General features: G+C 38.8%; 1 pseudogene; it reads left to right on the top strand.

The window, feature by feature from the left end:
* The first annotated feature begins 466 nt into the window (after positions 1-466).
* LOC118858383 lies at positions 467-925 on the top strand (annotated as a pseudogene).
* Positions 926-8,210: the final 7,285 nt, after the last annotated feature.

The following is an 8,210-nucleotide window of genomic DNA, read 5'->3' as shown; positions in this document are numbered from 1 at the left end:
TGAGTATAGGATGGAAGTTGATTCTGGCAAACCGGTGGAGGCCACCTCTGGCAGCATGATGGTGAGGTCACTGGGCACTGAAACATATATGGGTCAGTCGGTTAGAATCGTGGCCATGAATGCCATCTAGTCCATGGAGAGGGAGTACTGGAATTTGTGGAGGATCCATTTGAGTCAATCAATCAACAAACATGTATTAAGTTCCTATTCTGTGAACTGGGGGGATAAAAGATGTGAAGGTAGCAGATCCATGAAATTATTACACAGGATTCAGTAGTCAAGAGGAAGGTGGGCCAATTATCCTAATACAATGAAATGTAGCAGCAAAGTGTTTGGTCTTATGTGCAGTTGATCGGCCTGGGTGTTGGAGGATGGTAGGTGATATGAAGATATCCACTGATTTTCAGTATGGAGGAAAATCCTGTCCAGAAATGTCACATGAGTCCCTTCACCCTCCGGAGCCAACATGGGTCACGTTTGGACTAAGACCATGGAGAAGGCAGTGTGAGTCATCATCGAAAAGTACTACACCCGCCTGGGCAATGACTTCCACACCAACAAGCGCGTGTGCGAGGAGATCGCCATCATCCCCAGCAAGAAGCTCCCGCAACAAGATCGTGGGGTTTCTAGATGTGTTACTCATCTGATGAAGCAGATCCAGAGAGGCCCTGTGAGAGGTATCTTCATTGAACTGCGGGAAGAAGAAAGAGAAAGGAGGGATAACTATGTCCTAGAGGTCTCTGCTTTGGATCAGGAAATTATTGAAGTGGACCCTGACACCAAAGAAATGTTGAAACTCCTGGACTTTGGCAGTTTGTCCAAACTGCAAGTTACCCAGCCCACAGTTGGGATGAACTTCAAAACACCAAGAGGAGCTGTTTAATATTTACTTTTGCCTTCTTTCCAATAAACATGGGAATGCCCCCCCGCCAAAAAAGAAATGTCACATGAACTGTGGACCTCATTTTAGTTGGGGGTAACCTGGAAAAAAGTGGATTTTTAATACTTCTAAGAGAAATATGTATGTTTCTGTAGTCTAGGGTCCAGGGCATGGGAGGAAGTGGGCCATCTTTGTTCAGGTGTCTAGTACTTCCATGTTCATATCATAGGCTCATATAGTCATAGGTCCAGGGCTGAAAAGGATGTTAGAGTCAATCTAGTCTAACCTGCTCTTTTTACAGCTGAGGAAACTGAGACTCATAGAGTTTAAGTGGTGTGTATAAGGCCACAAGATCATAGAGCTGGAGCTGGAAAGGACCTGAGAAGCTAGTTAGTCCAATGCCCTCATTTTACATATGAAGAAACTTGCCCATGGTCAATCAATGCCTAGGGAATGTCAGAGGAGGGATTTTAATCCAGATCTTCTTCTTCCAGAGAGAGCATTCTTTCTACAATTCTCCACATTTTACAACTGAGGAAACTGTGGCCCAGAGAGCTTAATCACATAGCTAGTAAGTAGCAGAATCGGGTTTTAAAGCCCAGGTTCTCTGATTTCCTCTGGCTCCAAGGATGACAAGGACCAGAACTGTTATGGTGGCTCCAAATGGCCCTCCAGGTTCTAGGGTCCTCACCCCAAGCATCCATGATAGTGAGCTAATGGTCACCTGGCCATCATGGCTAAGTCATAGAATTTCTTCCCTCTGTCTTAGGAACATATAACAAGCATGCCTATAAGCAAGAGCCCATTAGAAATGGATTTCTTCTCTGAAGAAGGTGCTGAGCACTCACATAAAGAGGACAAGGAGACTTTAGGTGAACGCATTCTACTGTTACTGCCCCAAAGAGGTTCCATCATCTCCCGCTCATGCTGGGTAGCCAAGAAGTCCTAGGAATTATAGATCTAGAGATGGAAGGGACTTTAAAAGACATCTAGTCCAAGCTACCATTCTCTTTGTATTTTATTTTTTAAAATTTATTCATTTTTAGTTTTCAACATTCACTTCCATAAGATTTTCAGTTCCAAATTTTCTCCCCATCTCTCCCCTCCCCCCATTTCATGATGGCATGTAATTTGATACAGGCTCTACATATACATTCTTATTGTTGTCATGTTGTAAAGAAGAATTAGAACCAATGGGAAGAATCAGGAGAATGAAGAAATGAAGGGAGAGAGAGAAAGAGAGAGAGAGAGACAGAGAGCACAAACATTATGCTTCAATCTGCATTCAGACTCCATAGTTCTTTTTCTGGATGTGGACAGCATTTTCCATCATGAGTCCTTTGGGGTGTCTTAGATCCTTGCATTGCTCAAAAGAGCTAAGTCTATCCAAGTTAGTCATCACACACTGCGGCTGTTACTGTGTACGATGTTCTCCTGGTTCTGCTCACTTCACTCAGTATCAGTTCATTCGAGTCTTTCCAGGTTTTTCTGAAGTCTGCTTGCTCATCATTTCTTACAGCACAATAGTATTCCTACCCCCATTTATAGATGGGTAAACTGAGATCCATGGAGGCTAATTGACTTTCCCAAGGTCACAAGAGGTAAGCATCAGAGATGGGGTTTGAATCCAAGTCCTCTGATCGTTACAGCCATGACTTTAGGCGAATCACTAAAACTCTTGGGAAAATAAAGGTGTCGGGCTAGATGGTCTCAAGGGTTCTTTCCAGTTTTAGTTCCTGCTAAGTAACAATAATAAAATGTTGAAATCATTAATCATTCATAATTCTAAAAATAAACTTTTTACAACTTTAAAAACAAAACAGTGAATTCAGGAACAAGTTAATAAAATGTTCTCCCAGTTGATTAGACCTAATACAATTTTTACTTCTTTTTTGAAAATTACTTAGTCAGTAAGAAATGTGGTGGGAATCAGCTTCATTGTTTTTGGCTGCCCTGTTTTGGAGCCAGGGTTCCCTTTTATTGACTGCCTTGTTTTAGAGCGCCAAAGCTAGCCTTTCAGCTCTGGGAGGCGGCTCCCATCTGGGGATGGAGCATTCCATTTCCTCTGGAAAGGCCTTCCCATACATGATGGAGGGTGAGGCTGAGTTCTTGCTGAGGGAGTACAGTGCTCGCTGACCCACCTCTCTGGCTGAACTCTTACCCTGTGCAGAAATGAGCTTTCCAGGAAAGTAAAACAAGTTGCTTTGGCTTTTTTTGAAGCACGAAGAAAGGAGGAAATTGTGCATAGTTCTCTCTTCTTTTATAGGCCAAGAGGAACCCAAAGACGTATAACTCTCTGGCTGATTGGGTCCATGGAGGTTAGTGGAGCTATAAAGTTGGAGTAGTTACTCTGGTTTATGGCTTCTTAGCTGTATTTGGATCCCATTTGTATCCAATCTGTCCCCATCTGGTTGTGAAATGCTTTAATCCACTGTGGTCCTCCATTCTATAAAACACCAAGCCTTGTTCTGTTGGGAGGGAGAAAAGAAAGCTAATAATTATATTCAATGAGATGACTTTATACAAGCAACATTTCTTCCAGAGGATCATCCTTTCATGTAATTAGCTCACAGACATGCTGGTTGTAACACATTTTGCTATATAATGTTAGGGGAACTTCTACTTAGGAGAGAGACATAATTAGAACTAACGTTAGAATGTGCACCGCTTTGGCAAAATATACTAACCCTGGAGATTAGCAAGAATGTTACAGATGGCAAGAAGTAAATTCACGTGATGATTATAGGTAGAACTTTGTATGGAGCTTTCAGGCTTAAGAATTTTATATCTCTTATCTCATTTAATATAACTGAGAAATTTCCATTCTTGGTATATGAACTGGGAAGCCGTGGGAAAAATCGTGATGTTGATGTTTGTTTCAGGGCAGAGGGAGAGGGTCAGATGAAGACTTCAGCTATAGGGTGTCCTCCTGCTACCCCATACTCCAGTACCTTCCCCTGGGCTTCTTGTCCCTGGTCATTGCCCTTGCTCTGATCTCTCCCCACCTATTCCCCCTCTTGCCATAATAATCCATCTGTTCTGGATCCCATTCTTGGTACTTAAGTAACTGGCAAAGTGACCTGATGAATGCATATGGCCCCAGATGTTAAGAAGAAATAAGGCATGGCCACTTTCTGGGAGAAACAAGATTGTCATATTTAGTGTCCCAGATGAGCCATGAAAAATTCATAGGATTTTTTAAAAATGTAGAATCTTAGAGACGATTCAGTCCAATTCATTTTATTTTTTTAGATAAGGAAACTGTGTCCAGAGAAGTTGTGACTGGCCCAGAGTTATATAGTTACCAAGTGGTAGGCTAGGATTCGAGCAAGGGTGGGCATCTTTCTAAGCAACCAAGGCATAAAGACAAATATACTCAAATGACTTAAAATACAAATAATACTTTTTTGGTGGGGACAATGGGGGAGTGAAGCAGGACCTGTTATTTCAAAATCATGAGGAAAGCCCCAGTGTAAAAACTCACTCCATGGATAAAATTCAGCAACTCATCTGTAAATTGTATTGTCTTGGAGAGTTACTTGGGGCGCTGAGAAGTTAAATAAAAAATGTATATGCTAGACACAGACCATGAACCCAGCTCTTCCTGCCTCCGAGTCTGATCCTCTCTCCACTGCACCATGCTTTACATCATCATCATCATCACCATCATCAGTTTAAATTATCCAGACTTTTAAAGTGATTATGTTTGTACAACTTTATAATCTTTCTTATCCACTTCCTAAGTTTTAGGCCTGGGAATCTAGCTTGTTAATCATTATTAAACATATGATGATGAAGATGACAATGTGGTAAGTATTACAGATACACAATCAGTCCAGAGATGAAGATTTTGCCATCTTACCCTTACTGTGTTACTCCTGGCACTTCGATGCATCTAGTATTTCCTCTGGAATGGGTTTTCCTTAATTGATATTAGTTCCAGTCCTTTCATATCTTCTCACATGTCTAGGACTGGAAGGAGGCAATGGTCAGATCATATTGCATTTAGTTTGGGGTACCACCTTTTAAAAAGATTTTAGACTGCGGAATGTCCAGAGCAAGGCAGCTGGGGTCCAAAGGGGTCTTGAGCTCATACCATAGGAATAAAACCTACGACATCTACCTTTCAGAGGGATGATGAGATTCAAATGAGATTCTATAAAGGGCTTTGCAAACCTTAAAGTGGTATATAAATTTGAGAAATATTTGATGTCATTTTTGTGTGTGGACTACTTGTGGAGCATGAGAATGGGATAAAGTGTGCCCTCAGGCACAATGATACCAATCCCCAGCCCTCTCTGCTTCTGGCTAGTCACCTTAGTTTTCTCTATCTCCAGGCTCAAAGGTAGTCTAAGTGGGAATGCTCTTGAATAGGATAGGGACAGGACCCGGATGTTATTGGTGTAGGGAACTTCCAGATGAGGAAGCTCCCTTTCCCAGACCAGCATGGTGCCTTCTTTGAAACTTAGTTTCAGTTCCTGGGAGTTGCCTAGAGTACTAAGAGTTTAGGTGACTTAGCTAAAGGTCACACAGACGGTAGGTATCAGAGTTTTACTCAGGTCTTCCCAGTTCCAAGGCCATAGTTATATCCACTATGCCATACTGCTTTTCTGCATCTGAAGGGGTAATGATATTCTTGAACATTTTCAGATTTTAAGAAATTGTTTTTTTTTCCTTTACATTATAAGCATTTACAAGTTACCTCTATTCTGTAAGAGGTGTCTTGTAATAAAGTAAAATTATTAAGCAAAAGTAACAATGTAGTAACATTATCTGAAAGTGCATGTAACATCTCTCATCTGTAGCATCCACCCCTATTAAAAAAGGTTTCAATGAGCACAAATGTGTTTTCTCTCCCATCTCTCATATCATTGAAAAAAAGAGGAAAGAAAAAACAAATTCCTTGCAACAAATATGCATAATCAAGCAAAACAAATGCATTGGATTTATACAAAAAGAGATATGCCTCATTCTGAATGCTAAATACCTTGTCTCTCTTTCAGGACATTTATTCTATCAAGAGTCTCATATTCACCTTGTAAGCTAAATGGCACAGTGGACGGAGTACTGGGCCTGGAATCAGGAAGATTTGAGTTCAAATCCAGCGTCAAGCACTTATCAGCTATTTGACCCTGGGCAAGTCACTTAACCCTGTCTGCCTCAGTTTTCTCATCTGTAAAATAAACTGGAGAAGGAAATCTCTTCCCCCATGGACTAGATTCTTGTCTTTAGAACTCTAACCACAAATAGATATTCAGATAAAAACCACTGCTAATGATGTCATTTATTAGTAATATAAGATCAGCCATCAAGTAAGATATAGACGGCTCCTGGGGAACTTGCAGGCAGGGTCACCTTCCTTCCTTTACTCCCCTCTAAGTCTGCCAAGCAGAGGTTTGCTGAAGAAAGGAACTGAGATTTATGCTCTGGGTGAAAATTTCCCTAGATTGGTATTATGGGGAAACAGGAAAGAAAAGATGTCGTTTGTGCTTCTCATTCCCTCCATTATTTCCCCAAACTTGTGAAGAAGTCCCTTCCTCAAGGCCACTAGAACCTAAAAACCAACTGAACTCTCCTCAATGAAGAATAGAGACTAAGCCGGAGATGCTTGATTGTCCCAAACAGAATCAGATTTATCTAGTCCTTCGATCCCAGGGAGGTCCTCCTGAATCGTTCTAACTCTTGGCAATCCAGGGCTGCTTTTGTATAAAAAATGAGGAGGATGTCAAGCAATGATCCAACGAGATGAAATATGATTCATAAATAGAATACAGAGTAGATCTAAGAGCAGCAAAACATCAATAAAGTAAATCCATATCAACAGGAAAAAATAGGCTATACAATTCTATCATTAGATAAAGAGAAAGTCTGCAATAAAATACATTTATACTAAAAATCATAAAAAGTAATACAAGAATAGAATATTTCTACATAATACAAATGTATATTTATAATATATACACAATAATGTATAAAATATATAGCATAATATATAAAATAGAGAAACACTAGAACTATTCTGATTAAAGACAGATATTAAATAGGAATGTTCATTCTTGACATTTTTTGTTCAACATAATTTTAGAAGACTTAGCAATAGCAATGTGTTGAAAAAGAAATGAAAGAATTAGCAATGCTAATAAAATATTTTTATCTGCAGATGATACAATCATATTCCTAGAAAACTGAAGACAATCAACTCAGAGTTAATAAAGTAGATAGGTACAAGATGAATTCATAAAATTGTTTTCATTTGTACATACCACTTCCAAGAATCAAGAGAAATGACAGAGATATACTTTATATAGATGGCAAAACATATCAAAGATTTGGGCATTTACCTATTATTTATGAAACCTATACAAATAAAACTGCAACTGAATTTGTCTTAAATCAGGAAGAATAAACAAAAAGAGAGATAATATATCCCCTACTCAAGGTTAGATGGAATGAATACAGCAAAAATGCCAGGACTTGACAAACTAACTCAATAGATCTAATGTAAAACCAGTTAAAACACCTACAGGTTATTTGAGAGAATTAGATCAATTTACAACAAAATTCATATGGAAGAACAGATGGACAGGAATATCAAAAAGAATAATAAAAAATAAAATGGACAAAGGAGGGGCTAACACTACTGGATCTCAAAATGTTCCATAAGGTAATAATTATATGATGAATACATGTATAAAAAACCTCTGCCTTATATTGGAATAAGAATAAAGGAGGAGATCAATGGAATAGAATGGAGGCTGCAGAAATAGAACCCAAATGTATATAAAAGGGTAGTGCTTGATAAATGTGGGCTTTAAAAATGGGGGGATGAAGTCACTATTCAATAAAAAATTCCTGAGAAAACTAGATAACTATATGACAAAAATCCATTTGGATCTATATAACACACCATGGTATATTTCAATTTAATCAGAAATCTGTACATTACAAGAAAAAACCACTGAACATCCTGGAAAGAATACTTGATTTGTCTGTAATATGGAGAAAAGGGATGTTAATTGATCAGATAGAAACAATTATGGAAAACAAACAGTGACTTTGGTTAAACAGACAAAAGAAATAACTTTGTTGAACATAAATCATTATCTCTAAAATTAAATAGAAAGAAACACACTGGAAAATATTTGCTGCAAAGATGTTAGACAATTGTTTGGTATTTAGGTCCATAAGGAATTGAGACTTATCTAGAAGACTAATAATACCCATTGCCCAATGGAGCAATGGTCAAAATACATAAACAGACCATTTAAGAAGGAAAGAGCTCAAGTCTCCTACTGCTCAGAAATATTTTTTAAAGATAAGCTTATGAGAA

The sequence above is a fragment of the Trichosurus vulpecula genome, chromosome 7 (assembly GCF_011100635.1).
Source record: "Trichosurus vulpecula isolate mTriVul1 chromosome 7, mTriVul1.pri, whole genome shotgun sequence".
Taxonomy (NCBI): Eukaryota; Metazoa; Chordata; class Mammalia; order Diprotodontia; family Phalangeridae; genus Trichosurus; species Trichosurus vulpecula.
Note: the sequence above shows the minus strand (reverse complement) of the source record. Positions and strands in the feature narration are given on the sequence as shown.